The following is a 16,306-nucleotide window of genomic DNA, read 5'->3' as shown; positions in this document are numbered from 1 at the left end:
CGCCACAGCGGCAGGTAAGAACACCGACCCTGCCCCGGTAGCCGAGGACAACCTGCTAGGGCCCGTAGACTCTCCACCATCCCTACCACCCGGCTGGGTGTGCAGACTGATCAAGTGGGAACGGCCCTGGGAGACATTGCAAACTGCCGAAGCCCCACTACAGCCGAGGATGTGTACGGGGAATGGGTAACCTTCCGGTGGAAGCACTCCAGCACAGACCTGAATGGGTTCCCTGGGGAGAACCAAGCTGAGGGAGAACATCTAGAAGTCGTCAGCCAGAGGGAATATTGCCAGGAGCAGGCACACAAGCAGAAGCAGGAGGACAGAGAGCAGGATCTCCAGCATAGAGCTGCAAAAGAGAAAGACCTGCAGGCTAAAGCGCAGAATAGGAGAGCTAGCCATGAGGACAGCGGCCCACGGAGGATTGGGACTGTGGTAGCCTTCAGCATTAATGCCGGCTGGGGGATCATTAAAGAACAATGTGTGCAGCAGGAGATCTTTGTCATCAGGCGTGATGTGGAACCCCACCTACAAGAGGGACACCCAGACAGGGACCTCTACCCCGGTGACCGCGTCACCTACACCAGGCACTGGGGAGACAAAGGGTGGTATGCCCTGAATGTGCTTAAATGTGCTCCAAAGGTAACCAGGTCACCTGCACGTGACCCTGAGCCACGACAAGCAGCCCCGCTTCGCTCGCCAGCATCCTCACCTGGCAAGGTGACATCTATCCTTGCCTTCTGCAGCTCACCAATCATCATGTGCTCAAAAACCACACAAAATGAAATTGCACAAAATTCCAGGAGTACCCAGACTCCTACCCAGAGTATTGACGAACTCTATGTGGTGCCTGGCAAACGTCCAAATGCACAGGTACTACCTTGGAAGAAAAAGCAATAAATCTGAATAAAAAATGTGACTGTGGATTGTTATGAAAGTTGAATATTTTTTGTTCAACCTGGCCAGGTTTCCATTTGATAGTTATAATGATTGTTTTTGAAAGTTGAAATAACTGTTCCTTGAAGTTTGAAAATGTAAAAAGACAATAGAATCATGGATGGTGAATGGTTCACAGACTGTACTTTATATAGTTGGCACCTCCTTAAGTGCTTTCAACTGGTTTTACGTGGAACCCTTGAAGGGACGGTTCCAAAGTTGCACCTTGAAAAAGCTCACGTGAAACGCGAGTCGGTGGCGGAGTGGTGTGTGTTCCGATCTGAGCGGCAGTATGGGTAAGCACTTTGGGACGAGAGGTTAAGCATTTTGAAACATGGTACTTACCGGGATTGATAGCATTGGTTTCCGTATATATTGATGTTTAAACTCCTATACTCCTATACTTTGAACTTATAAGCACTAGCACCTTACTCAATACCCCTGTTCCGATTCAGCTGGGACACATATACCACCACATACCTGATCCCTTGCTGTTTTTGTGTCTCTCTTATTTATATGTGTACATTACTCTTATTATTTTTGATGTTTTGTACTGATCATGTATTCTATTAAAGCTATGCTCTTTTAATTATTTGTTGACTTAGTACTCCATTCTTTCTTGATATTTTGGTTGCATTGAGGAGTGTCCCATTTTGTGTGCTGTTTAACCGATCCACTTGATGATTGGGTTATTCGATACTGATTACAAATGGTTCTTTTGATGGTCTATATGTATCTCATTGTTTACATAAAGACCTGAAGAAAAACCCGTTTGGCGCTGCAGAATTCCGGGGCTAGATACATGCGAATAGACCCACCGACGATCCTAGGTTAATCTCAAGCGAAGACCTATAGATAAGGGGAAGGGGTTCCCTAAAAGAACTAAGGACTGGGTACAAAAACGGGTCACCTCCTAATAGAAAACAAAGAGATGGCTTCAGAAACCAACAGAACAGAAACTAAGGCTAGCAGAACCAGAGGTACCAGCACTGCACAAATAACACACACAGAAGACAAAGCAAAGCACCAAGCTAGAGCTCAAGCAGATAAACACTGGTGTCCAGCAAGGACTGGGAGGCAGGTGCTGGTTAATAAAGAGTGATGCAAACACCTGACCCAAGACAAACCCAGCACCAGAGGAAAAAGACAGCAGCCTGAACTCCACAAGAAAATGGTGGATAGTCACAAACTAAACAGATTCTAACACTCGCATTGTTGCTGCTGTTAAAAAGTTACTGACTTGAATGATAAATTGCACTTTTGAAAATGCTACCTTATATAGTTGATAAGGAAATATGCAGAAGAAAGTGTTAGGGCTAGCGGAACGCACCAAATAATAAGATAGATTAAGATGCGTTTGCAGCCCGGGGTCCACCGTGCAGAGATGGAACCTGCTGCCAAGTAATGACGGACTATATGGCGGTGAAAGCGATCCCTGTTAAGCCACAGGACCACAATACCGCACTAAAGAGTGCAAGCAAGGAGTCAGCGAACTCAGTCCCAAGACTCAGGGTAGAAGTCCGTTCTGACTACTTGCGCACAACACCGCAACTGGGTGTAATAACAAATAGTTTGAGGGCACCGAAGTGCGAACTGTGCCGTGCTGGCAGACACCACCAGACACCCGGACGTGGGTAGGAAGCGCACTACTGGCGCGTGGCGCCGCACTGGCGGTCACAGCAATGGACGCTGATTCGTGTGAAAGACGTAGTGAGGTTAGTCGGGCGCTAGATAGCAGCCATACACCTTACGCGAACAGTCATACAATAGGGTAGGGGTTTCCAAGGACGACTTGCACTCACAACAAACACACGTATACAATTGTACACTAGCGCATGGCCGTGCGGTCATGCGCAGCTTATATAGCTGCAGCACGTTCAGGACCTTCCAATAAAGGACCAATGGAAACCGCTGCAGCATCTGAGCATGTGACCCTCGCTCTCCAACAGGAGATCTCACCCTGGGCATGCTCAGAAGGGAAAAAGCAGGACTTAGTCCCAAAAGCGTCTGCTCGCCGCTGCCCAGCACTGGCTTCAATGGCAGAAGCAGGAAAAGCAGTAGTAATCCTATGCACAGAGTGAGTCTGAGCAAGACGCTGGGAACGACGTCTCCGCTCAGCAGAGATGGTTCGAGATTCCCCCTGTGCAGAGGCGGGAACTTGACACCTAACAGAAAGCATAGTAAAATGTTGAATTGGTTGCACTTTGTTTAATAAAGTGATAGTATTTGATATAGTCAGAATAGATAGGAAACGTACTCAGAAAGTACTAAAGACTTGAAAAATGTTTGCACTCATAAAGGGAATGTTGATTTGTTGCACTGTATTAGGCTAGGTTCAGATTGCGTTAATGGGACCACGCTAACGAACAGCGTTGCACGGCGAAATTAATGTCGTGCAACGCGTCCGTTAGCGCTCCCATTGGCAGCAATGGGAACGTGCATCGATAGCGTGTGCCATTTTCGGCACGCGCTGGCAATGTGCCGGTGTTTTGTGACGTGCCTCGGACGCTGCTTGCAGCGTCCGCGGCAGGGGCGGGCTGGGCTGGGTGGCAGAAATGCATATGCCCCCCGGGCCGGTGTCTAAGCAGCTGCACAGGGCCGCTGGAGGACTGGCAGTGACTAATACATAGCGCACTTGTAGTGCGCGGTGGTATCATCCTGCCAGCAGCCCTGACATGCAGGCTGCAGGGGTATGTGATGAGCAAGCTCCTATGCGCCACTGCCACTCTGAGGGAGAGAGCCAGCAGCCAAGATGAAAGGTCAGCATACCGGCCTGTGTGTGCCCAGAGCTCCGGCTTCTCCTGCTCTTATCTGCTATCCCGGCAGAGAAGGAGAGACGGGGGAGGTGCCGGGGCCCGGGACAGTGCAGAGCTGTGAGCACAGGAGAAACTGAAGAGCTGCACATGGACATCAGCCGCCCCTGCACCACAGAGGAGAGTGTGTGATGTGTGTATGAGGAGAGTGTGTGATGTGTGTATGAGGTAACTGGTGTGTGTGATGTGTGTATGAGGTAACTGGTGTGTGTGATGTGTGTATGAGCTGCGTGCGTGCGTGTGTGTTTGAGGTAACTGGTGTGTGTATGAGGTAACTGGTGTGTGTGTGTGAGCTGCATGCATGTGTGTGTGAGCTGCGTGCGTGTGTGTGAGCTGTGTGCGTGCGTGCGTGCATGTGTGTGTGAGAGCTGCGTGCGTGTGTGTGTGAGAGCTGCGTGCGTGTGTGTGTGAAGAGCTGCGTGCGTGTGTGTGTGAGAGCTGCGTGTGTGTGTGTGAGAGCTGCGTGCATGTGTGTGTGTGAGAGAGCTGCGTGCGTGTGTGTGAGAGCTGCGTGCGTGTGTGTGTGAGAGCTGCGTGCGTGTGTGTGTGAGAGCTGCGTGCGTGTGTGTGTGAGAGCTGCGTGCATGTGTGTGTGAGAGCTGCGTGCGTGTGTGTGAGAGCTGCGTGCGTGTGTCATTATACAGTGGGCTTGTGCGTGTGCCTGTCATTATACAGTGGGGCTGTGTGGGTATGTCATTATACAGTGGGTCTGTGCATGTGTGTGTGTGAGCTGCGTGTGTGTGAGCTGCGTGCGTGTGCGTGTCATACAGTGGGGCCGTGCATGTGTGTGTGTCATACAGTGGGGCTGTACGTGTGTGTCACTATACAGTGGGGCTGTGTAGTTATGTCATTATACAGTGGGGCTGTGCGTGTGTGTGTGTCATTATACAGTGGAGCTGTGGGTGTGTGTATGTCATTATACAGTGGGGCTGTGCGTGTGTGTGTGTGAGCTGTGTGCGTGTGTGTGTGAGCTGCGTGCGTGTGTGTGTGAGAGCTGCGTGCGTGTGTGTGTGAAGAGCTGCGTGCGTGTGTGTGTGAGAGCTGCGTGCGTGTGTGTGTGTGTGAGAGCTGCGTGCATGTGTGTGTGTGTGAGAGCTGCGTGCGTGTGAGAGCTGCGTGCGTGTGTGTGTGAGAGCTGCGTGCGTGTGTGTGTGAGAGCTGCGTGCGTGTGTGTGAGAGCTGCGTGCGTGTGTGTGTGAGAGCTGCGTGCGTGTGTGTGAGAGCTGCGTGCGTGTGTGTGAGAGCTGCGTGCGTGTGTCATTATACAGTGGGCTTGTGCGTGTGCCTGTCATTATACAGTGGGGCTGTGTGGGTATGTCATTATACAGTGGGTCTGTGCATGTGTGTGTGTGAGCTGCGTGTGTGTGAGCTGCATGCGTGTGCGTGTCATACAGTGGGGCCGTGCATGTGTGTGTGTCATACAGTGGGGCTGTACGTGTGTGTCACTATACAGTGGGGCTGTGTAGCTATGTCATTATACAGTGGGGCTGTGTGTGTGTGTGTGTGTCATTATACAGTGGGGCTGTGGGTGTGTGTATGTCATTATACAGTGGGGCTGTGGGTGGGTGTGTGTGTGTGTCATTATACAGTGGGGCTGTGTGTGTGTCATTATACAGTGGGGCTGTGTGTGTTTGTCATTATACAGTGGGGCTGTGCATGTGCCTGTCATACAGTGGGGCTGTGCGTGTGTGTGTCATTATACAGTGGGGCTGTGCATGTGTGTCATTATACAGTGGGGCTGTGCGTGTGTGTCATTATACAGTAGGGCTGTGCGTGTGTGTGTCATTATACATTGGGGCTGTGTGTGTGTCATTATACAGTGGGGCTGTGTGTGTGTCATTATACAGTGGGGCTGTGTGTGTGTGTCATACAGTGGGGCTGTGTGTGTGTGTGTCATACAGTGGGGCTGTGCGTGTCATTATACAGTTGGGCTGTGCGTGCGTGTGTCATTATACATTGGGGCTGTGTGTGTCATTATACAGTGGTGCTGTGTGTGTCATTTTACAGTGGGGCTGTGCGTGTGTGTGTCATTGGTGCATTCACTCTGTCATTCTTTGGACTGCAGACTTGTGCTTCTCACATTGCTGGCAGTGCTGTGGTCATTTGGCAGGTGTGTGGCTGTAAGTTTGTGATTTGCATACATGCGGTCACATGCCGACTAGACTTGCATGGCCTAATGCAACTGTATTGAACAAGGCCCAAAACAGTCTAGTCGAAATGTGGCTGGGAATATATATATATATCGCATGCTTGCAGTCACAAGACCACCTGTTGCCGGCACCAGAGAATCTTCACAGCGCACGATATGAAGATTCCCACATAGTGTCTGTAGACATGTAGCATAAGATACGACAACCCCTTTAAGGATGAGCCGCTACTCATGGGCCACTGCTGTGTGCTTGCCCCCCAGGCCAAAATTTGCCAGTCAGCCCCTGGTCCGCGGCGCACCCGGGGTCCGTTCCCCGCTCTCTCAGATCAGGGATCTGCGCTAGCGGGGACATTAAACGCAACCCCGAAAAAGACATTGCGTTAGCGCTAAATGGATTGCGCTTAGCGCTAAACGGATTGCCCTAACGCAATCTGAACCTAAAGGGATAGTGTTGTGATATTGAAAGGAGAGTTAGTTAGAGTAATGATTTAAATGTCAGATAGTTAACATATGCAGATAGCATTGAGAATTGTAGTGAAAATGATAATGAAGGTTTTGCACTTTGAATAAAGAAGGCCTTAAAGTAGTAAACCCGTAAGGGTAGTTTTCATTGATAGGATAAGTTCTATTTTGAAGGTATGCATACTATGTATATATGTTCCATCAACGTTCAAGCGTCAATTCCTCCCATAAAGGGAAGTCAAAGTTTATATTAATTAACTTGTTTCATGTGTTTACAGCATTTAAAAATTTGTACCGTGTATACTCGAGTATAAGCCGACCCGAGTATAAGCCGACCCCCCTAATTTTGCCACAAAAAACTGGGAAAACTTAATGACTCAAGTATAAGCCTAGGGTGTGAAATGCAGCAGCTACCGGTAAATTTCAAAAATAAAAATAGATACCAATAAAAGTAAAATGAATTGAGACATCATTAGGTTAAGTGTTTTTGAATATCCATATTTAATCAGGAACCCCATATAATGCTCCATAAAGTTTGATGGCCCCATAATATGTCCCATATTAAAATATGCTCCATATAATCCTGCATAAAGGTTAATAATGGCCCCATAAGATGCTCCATAGACACATTTGCCCACTATAATGCTGCACAAATGTTGATTATGGCCCCATAAGATGCTCCATAAAGATATTTGCCCCATATAGTGCTGCATGAACGTTGATTATGGCCCCATGGACACTTGCCCCATACAGACACTTGCCCCATATAGTGCTGCACAAACGTTATGGCCCCATAGAGACACTTGCCCCATATAATGCTGCACAAACGTTATGCCCCCATATAGTGCTGCACAAACGTTATGGCCCCATAGAGACACTTGCCCCATATAATGCTGCACAAACGTTATGGTCCCATATAGTGCTGCACAAACGTTATGGCTCCGTACAGACACTTGCGCCATATAATGCTGCACAAACGTTATGGCTCCGTACAGACACTAGCGCCATATAATGCTGCACAAACGTTATGGCCCCATACAGTGCTGCACAAACATTATGGCCCCATAAGATGCTCCATACAGACACTTTCCCCATTTGCTGTTGCTGCGATAAAAAAATAAAAAATCACATACTCACCTCTCGTCGCTCAGGCCCCCGGCACTTTCAACATTCACCTAACTTCGTTCCGGCGCTGCTCCATCTTCAGCGTCTCCTGCACTGACGTTCAGGCAGAGGGCGTGCAGTAACTACGTCACCGCGCCCTCTGACCTGAGCGTCACTGCTGAAGACGGAGCGGTGCCAGAACGAGGAGCAGGTGAATATCGCGCAGAGCTCCCCGTTATACTCACCTGCTCCTGGCACAGTGTAGTCCCTGCTTCCCCGCAGCTTCTTCCTGTATTGAGCGTTCACCGTTACCGCTCATTACAGTAATGAATATGCGGCTCCACCCCTATGGGAGGTGGAGCCGCATATTCATTACTGTAATGAGCGGCACCATGTGACCACTCAGTACAGGAAGAAGCTGCCGGCACCAGGGAAAAGACATGCAGGGACCGCGACAGAAGTAGGTGAGTATAATTAGACAGCCCCCGCTCCCCCTCCCCTGCCGACCCCTGGGTATGACTCGAGTATAAGCCGAGAGGGGGACTTTCAGCCAAAAAAATGGGCTGAAAATCTTGGCTTATACTCGAGTATATACGGTATGTCTTTTTGCTAATTTATATTGTTGTTCTTCTTTTCCCAGTCCGGGAGTACTGGATTTAAAACGGGGGGGGGAGAAGAACAGATTTGTAGTGAGCGTGTTGGAGAGAGGCACAGGCGAGTGACACCTGGGGAGGACAGCAGCGATTAGACTGTCTCCCTGGCAAAGCGCAGACACCGGAAGCCTGAAGACCGAGGCTTTTGTGGGACTCTAAGACACATGGCAGAAACCGGCAGGACAGCTGGATTATATATCACCTGTTCGCCCTAACACCCAGGAGGCACAGAGACACATAGAGCCCAGGTCGTGATAGAGACACTGTAAAAAGGCTCGAGTCACCTGTCATACGGGTTTGTGTCCTAACCTATATGGGGGACAGAGAGAACAACTGTGAGGACCTTATCAGAAGCCATAGGCAGTAAGGGACTACAATACCACCGCGCTAGAGGAAGGCTTTAATCTCCACCTGGAAAAGGGGACTCCCAACTTGCCTCCAAGTCGGCTGGACCCTGCTTGTCCTGTGATCTGGTGCTCTGGACTGCGGTTGCCTGAAGCTTCAGTAAACCAGGTAAAAGACTGCAAACCTGTGTCCACGTTCTTCACTGCACCTCTCACCATCTTCATCTATACACTGGGAGCCCTGGGGACCTACTTCACGTGTGGGAAGTTATACCATCTAGCTGCCATACCATCACCCCAGAGGACCCCTTTAAGCAGCGTCGGTCCCTACTGACCGAATACCACTGGTAGCATCACGAACATAAACTTCAGTATCCTTTTTACATGGGCGCCCAGGGCCACGGACCGGGTCGCCGCCGTGACACGTCCCCTTAAGTACTGGACCCGATACCGAGTATCCCCAGGCCCTGGCGGGCGTTCCACAATACTATGCAAATTAATTATGTAAAAATCATACAATGTAATTTTCTGGATTTTTTTTTAAGATTCTATCTCTCACAGTTGAAGAGTACCTACGCTAAAAATTACATTCTTTGTAGGTGGGAAAACTTGCAAAATCGGCAGTGTATCAAATACTTATTTTCCCCACTGTGCATGCCTGTTAGTGTTTAGGCACTTTTTTTTGCAAAGTGCTGAATTTCTCTTTTAATACTTCTATTAAAATGACTACAGACTAGAAAATGTGCTCCTTGCTCAAACTATAGTCTTGGGGCACTGGTTCAGTATTCTTTCATCTCATAGCTCATGAAATATAATGATAAGTTAACGGCACCTGTATGCCTTCTGAAAGCCGACTTGAGAAACATTTCAAGCATTTCATTTTTTCAGCATTGTTATGAGATTATATTATTTTAAGATGATAGGAATTGGAGACCATTAGTTAAATACTATATGATAGAATATATAGAGCCCATTTCTCTTTTCTTAATTACTCCTTTAATGGGTTTTAATTGGTCCGAATGGATGGGGAGCATGGCACTGGGGTCCTGGGTTCAAACCCCACCAAGAACAACATCTGCAATGAGTTTGCAAATTCTTCTAGTGTTTGCGTAGGTTTCCTCCCACACTCCAAAGACATATTGATAGGAAATGGGGACAGTGATGTTAATGTCTGTGTATAATTAAGCATAATAAATAAAATAACCAATAAATAAATTATCAGCATAACAAATAGACCACAAAGGCCTGAGTGTCCCATTAGAGGTCTCACTAGTTCAGCAAGATTATTGAGACAGTTTTTATTTATTTATTGCTATGCGGATTTCAGGAGATAAATGACCGTAAAGATGGTGTCATCCTGGCATCACCTTGGGTGGCTTCAGAAGAAAACGTTTTCGAAACGCTACCTTGGACCACCATAAGATTGCATATTCTTCCAATTAGATTCTTGACAGTGCAAATTAGATACGTGGTTGTTCCCTTGTTTCCCTGTCGAAAGCATTGCAGTGTATTATACATTGCAATTTTCTAATTACATGTCTGGGTTCATTCCTGAGCTAAAATTAAATGAAAAAAAAACCTCAAAAGATTCTTTAGATTAATTAGTGATATTAAATTGCAGTTCCCGTGCTGGGCCAGCTTTGCTTTTCCAATTGTGCAGAGCTGTCATTGCTCCTGGGGAAGTGACAGAGTGAACCTCAGGCTGCACACGGCCCCCGACATGTAAAGGCCATCAGAACAATCACATTAGGGCGAACCTATTGGAAAGCCCTGTATGTGACCAATCCAAGCCTGCTTCCAGCTAACCAATTGCAGCCTGCTTTACATCCCATCTACTAAACTGCTTCAGAGGGGTTTAAATGTGGTACCTTAGTGAGATGCCCAGTACAGCAAGCAAATCAGCACACTTTACTGCACGCATTGCATCTGGAATCCAGCGGCGGACACGGTTTATCATTTATTCAATGAATCTGACCTACTTGGGTGAAATAATGCACACACACAGCAGACAGCCACAGCATCTCATGTAGGGAACGGCATTTATATGCAATTAGTGCTCAAGTTCCCAATTATGCAGTGCCGGGATAAATCCTTTCATTGGGAATCATCAGCTGATCTGACAAATGGAGCATGCAGATGTATTGAAGAAGCTGAGGAATTGTGTTTAAAAAGAAGCTCATTCTGATCCTGCCGTCACACAAAGCTATCCATGCAAGGTAAGAAAATGAATGGCGTAGAATAATAGCACAGCTCCTATGGCTCCCTGTTATCTGAGGTTCCACACTCTGCAAAATGTGTCATGTCTGTCCTCTGTGGGTGCACACTGATCTCACATGTTGTATTAAACTAGTCATCAAGTGGTCAGTGACAGACCCCAATTATGTCTTTTTTTTTAAATTAAAAATAAATAAATGCATAAAATAAATCAAGTAAAAAATCATATCACGTGTAAGTGCTGCATACAGCTTCTATAGTGAGGTGTGTATATTGGTGTCATTATATGTTAGGGGTGGATAAAGGTTGTATACCTATAGCAATTGTCATCACCATCGGAATAAAACTAAGCGACAATAGCAATAATCGTCGCGTGGCGATCACCGTTGTACAAATATAATGCGATATTGTAACAGGAAAAAAAATCGGTAAAATATGCAAAATGTCTCAGTGTGTAAATTGGCCATTTAGATGATGGCCTCTGATAGTAAATCATTGTGGAGCCAGTCTGAAAGGGAAGGGGGGGGGTTACAATAGCTAAAGAGATGATCGTATTGGTATAGGAGAATCAAGTCCGCACTGAAATCGAACTCAGACTTACAAATGTTTTCTCGTTGCTTGCTCTCTCGGATTGCTTTGGTGTTGGTCATTTCTGTGTCGTCTGGATGTTTTGTTCTATTAATGTAAGATTGAGACACAGAGAGAGAGAGAGTGAGAAATGTTAAAATATTAACATCCATGTATTTGTTGATCCCAACATGTAATAAATGTTAATTGTCAGGTTATAGGGGGCTTCAAGAATTCAGTATACTGCCCCTTAATCAATATTGTGATGGCTGGTGATAAATCTCTTATGGTGTAATTGAGGCTTGATGTTTTGGTAGGTGCTGTGGTCGTTAGCTACAAAACACAGAATTTAGAGTCTCCACTAACAGAACGTTAGCTCCTGGAGGAGATGTAGCCACCACGTTAGGCTTTACAAGGATCACTGTATGTTTCCATAGCATCTCTGCAGGAAAGTAATGCAATCTAATCCCTAATAAGTGGAGATCCATAATCACTCTTATCACGCGTTGCCCCCCGTCTAGTGAGGAGGCTCTTTTTTCCCCCATAATTATTTTACAAACACAATGAACTCCTCTTCATTGGAATAATTAAACCTGGGCAGATCCCAAAACAACAGGCATGTATATATATGTTAACCACAAGCATAAATTAATGATGCCTGAAAGATCGTTTGGCCGACAATATTTATTTACAGCTCCACTTAATTACCGTGCTTGCCCCAGGCTGGCCAAACAAGCATGTTACTATGGTGTGCGGGTGAGATAAGTGGTTGCCAAGCACCTCTGGCACCGCTCATCTGAAGAGTACAGAAAATTTCAACTTGTCCTATTCATTTTCCAGCCGGCATAATCTGTCAGGAGATTGTCTGGCAACCCTCATAGGTATGACAATGTTGGCCAGAATCTTAAGACTACACGTACGGCTGCATTATTTGCTCCGGCATTTATTCATTGTCTTTTACGCTGGTAATAACAAAGATTAGGAAATAATAGCACAGCCGGTAGCACTGATTTATCATGAGTCAATAGAAGATTTATTCTTTGCACTATTATTATCCATTTGGAAGTATAGATGATAATTTTGGTGAAATTGACAAAATATGTTATACACATAGCACACTGTCTAAATTATAACAAGTCATTTACAGTCCCTCTGTTCTTCCACCAAAAATAAATTTGTACGTGACATTAATATGAAAATTACCATAGCGAAGGCTTAAATAATGCAATTAAGGATACATGCACACAAGCTTAAAGTGGCTCTATACAACATGTGAATTAAATGAAATTTTAATACAGCTCTAAAGCCTGCCATATACATTCAATGGCTGCAGCCGAACAATGGTTGGGCAGATCGTTTGGCTAGCAGCCCCTTGGCCGGCTCTCCCATACACAGGAGCGCTCACCTGGCAGAGCGCTCCTGTATTCTCTATGAGAGAGCAGTCAGCATATATGTCGGCGACAGCTTATCTCTTGGAGAAAAAAGCAATTGGGAGTCCAAAACAGAACATTCCGAATGATATCTCTCCTGACAAGGCCCTTCTACACGTTATACCACCGGTGGGAACCTTTTTTCTGCCAAGGGCCATTTGGATATTTGTATGTGGGGCATACAAAATTATCAACTTGAAAATTATCCTGCTATATGTGGTCAAACAATTAATGAACTCAACCCTAATATGATGGCTGGAACTGCTTCTCTTTGTTGAGACGTGTGATGTTAGGTGGTATGGATGATGCTGCTACTCACAACTGCTTTTCCAGGCTTGTGTCGTTATTGAGCACAGTTGACTCTCTGCAGTAAATTTTGTAAAAAAAACTCGCAGCAGTAAGTTGTTCTGAACCCATATGTATATTACACTGTAGGTCTCCTCACAAAGGGAAATTCATCACTGCTCATGTTTTATCACATTTATAGAACTCTAGCAGTGAGAGGACTGAAGTATACATCACATAGGAGACACTGAGAAAGATATATGTACATCACATAGGAGACACAGATGCTGTTCTATATACATCACATAGGAGACACTGGGACTGCTGTATATACATCACATAGGATACACAGATACTGCTCTATGCACATCACATAGGAGACACTGACTCCTCTATTTACATCACATGGGAAACACAGATACTGCTCTATATACATCACATGGGAGACACTGAGACCTATGTATACATCACATAGAAGGCACTGAGACTGCTGTGTGTACATCACATAGGAGACACTGAGACTGCTGTATACACGATATAGGAGACACTTAAACTGCTCTATGTATAACATAGAATACACTGAGACTGCTGTCTATATATCACATAGGAGTCACTGAGACTATATACTTCACATAGGATATAGCAGGACTGGTGTATATATAGCACATAGGAGATGCCAAGACTGATCTACATACAGTACATCACATGTGATACACTGGGACTAGTGTACATATATCACATAGGAGACAGTGAGGCTGATATATATATATATACACATCACATAGGAGACACTGGTACTGGTGCATATACATCAAATAGGAGAAACTGTGACGAACATATAAATCACAAAGGAGACACAGGGATTGGAGCATTTACATCATATAGAAGACACTGGAGCTGGAGCATATAAATCACATATGAAACAATGCTGTCTTCACTAGAGAGGCTGGAGTGAAGAGCGTGCTAACTCATATGACCATTTTCATCAGTGTGCAAGACTGTTCTAACATGTTCTACTAGTGGAAAATACAAATAGAGCACTTAAAATGGTTGTCTGAATGAGGTCTTACTGATTTGCATGGGAAGGGGCCAGGGAACTGATCTGGAAACCTCTCACCAACACTGGACTTTTAGTGAAATTCTAATATTGCCGTTAGACAAAGAAATGCTTTAGACATACCATTCACACCTTGCAGTTATAAATTGAATCTTATTACAGCAGTTCACAATATGAAAACATAATTATGTGATTACTGCAATAAATATTACATAGTTTTTGTCACAGCAGAAAGATAATAAAATGACTTTGCCTTTGGCAAAGAGTTATTGCTTCTAATACATAACTTTATACATGTAACAATAATAAATTAATGCATTATTCTTCTATTAATGCAGTATAATGTGTTAAAAACATAAGTTATTCTATAGGAGATTATAGTGTATGGCATTAAATTATGCTACACCATTTCCACGGGGAACCAAGCATTAATAATACATCTCTCTATCCATGATTTATACTTTCACATAAAAAGCGGGCCATATACCAAAGATATTAGAAGGCCAAAAGGCCCATTCAGACCAATTTTGAAGAATTTCTAGCCTTTTAGTGACACTAAAGTGTTGACTGAAGGTAGATGTCTGTGAAAAAGTTGATTTCCAGGTGTTGTAGGGTGCAGCCCTTGGAAACTTGCACATGTTAAATGATAGATCGGCATTCCTTCGGACCAGGCCACAGATCACAGCAGAGGTTGAATGGCAATTTACTTACGACTTGTCCACAACAACAACAGCATGTCCTGAACGACCATGAATGACCACTCTCACTCAGGATGCAGCCTTCTAAAATCATTTATTTATGGCCGGCTTTGGACCCTCGGATAAATAAGATGGCAGGTCTGTATTATGGGAAAAAATATGAAAAATCACATTTATCACAAACAATAGGCCCTGTATCGGTTCAGACACAACTATTGAGCCTCCATAAACTGAAAGACCCATTCACATGTAATCTTATGAATGAGCGATTGTCGAGTGGTTTGTGCAATTGTTAGGTCATCTCATCACATTTGTTATATTGTTTTTGACAAATGAAAGCATTTCTGTGATTATTTGTTATGCACAATGGAGCCAGTTTTGATAGACTCATTGGGTCGATTCACTGATCTTGTCTAAGTTGGTTTATACTATGACAAAAATTTCTGTGTATATTTTTGTGCAAATTTAGTGCGTATAGTCATGCTCCTTCCTTTTCACTAAGGTGCGGGAAAAGGACTTACACTTCACTAAATTTTCTAGTAAGTCCCCAATTCTGGGGCATTTAGCTTTGTAAATCTGCCAAATGGCATGGCCACTACTTCTTTAGCAACCTCTCCATTCACATCGGTTGGAGATGGAGAATATGTGGCGATTCTTTAAATGTCTAGGATGAGAATACTTCTTTAGCAAGAACAAATAAACCATTTCTCTGTAGCAGGCACAGCCAAAGTTGTTGCATCGCTTACAGTAAATAAAGTAATATTAAAAGGCTTTAAGTAGACACATATGACATTTTGATCTTTTTATACATACATATGTACAGTGTACATACCATCTATTAGATTTACCAAGATCAAAATGTTATATGTGTACACTGGAAATCTTTTAACCCCTTAGTGACCGAGCCAAATTTTTGAAATCTGACCAGTGTCACTTTATGTGGTAATAACTCTGCAACGCTTCAACAAATCCCAGTGATTTTGAGATTGTTTTTTCGTGACACATTATACTTTATGATAATGGTAAATTTTGTTCAACATTTTTTGTGTTTATTTATAAAAAATATCAAAAATTTGAGAAAAATGTTAAAAAATTAGCAATTTTCTAAATTTGAATGATTATCCCTTTAATCCACATAGTCATACAACAGCAAACCATTAATAAATAACATTTCCCACATGTCTGCTTTACATCAGCACCATTTGTAAAATGTTATTTTATTTTGTTAGCATTTTAGGAGGTTTAAAAATGTAGCAGCAATTTTTCATTTTTTCAAAGAAATTTACAAAATTTATTTTTTTAGGGACTTATCCATGTTTTAAGTGACTTTAGGGGTCCCATATATTGGGAAACCCACAAACATGATACCATTTTAAAAACAGCACCCCCTGACATATTGAAAACTGCTGTCAGGTAGTTTATTAACCCTTCAGGTGCTTTACAGGAATTAATGCAAAGTGGTATGACAGAAATGAAAATGTGTATTTTTACCACCTAAATGTTGCTAACTTCTAAACAGATTACTACAGCCGTCAGACTCTAAGGCCGCTATTTGATCATGAATTGCCATTGCAAACATCAGGACCACACAATC

At 44.4% G+C, this 16,306-nt stretch overlaps 1 protein-coding gene and 1 long non-coding RNA gene across 3 annotated transcripts in view; one reads left to right on the top strand and one right to left on the bottom strand.

Moving 5' to 3' along the window:
- Window positions 1-16,306, bottom strand: part of LOC138670091 (uncharacterized) — a 92,638-nt gene that overhangs the window by 30,423 nt on the left and 45,909 nt on the right. For both annotated transcript variants that reach the window (XR_011319298.1, XR_011319299.1), the window contains exon 2: window positions 11,277-11,350. This is a non-coding gene — a long non-coding RNA (uncharacterized lncRNA). The remainder of the gene's footprint in view (window positions 1-11,276; window positions 11,351-16,306) is intronic.
- LOC138670090 (mannosyl-oligosaccharide 1,2-alpha-mannosidase IA-like) overlaps window positions 10,328-16,306 on the top strand; it is a 260,030-nt gene continuing 254,051 nt past the window's right edge. Inside the window, exon 1 of the mRNA XM_069757123.1 lies at window positions 10,328-10,677. The gene's annotated coding sequence lies outside the window, so the exon portion shown is untranslated. The remainder of the gene's footprint in view (window positions 10,678-16,306) is intronic.

This window comes from Ranitomeya imitator, chromosome 3, assembly GCF_032444005.1.
Source record: "Ranitomeya imitator isolate aRanImi1 chromosome 3, aRanImi1.pri, whole genome shotgun sequence".
Lineage (NCBI taxonomy): Eukaryota > Metazoa > Chordata > Amphibia > Anura > Dendrobatidae > Ranitomeya > Ranitomeya imitator.
This window is presented reverse-complemented; position numbering and strand designations above follow the sequence as displayed.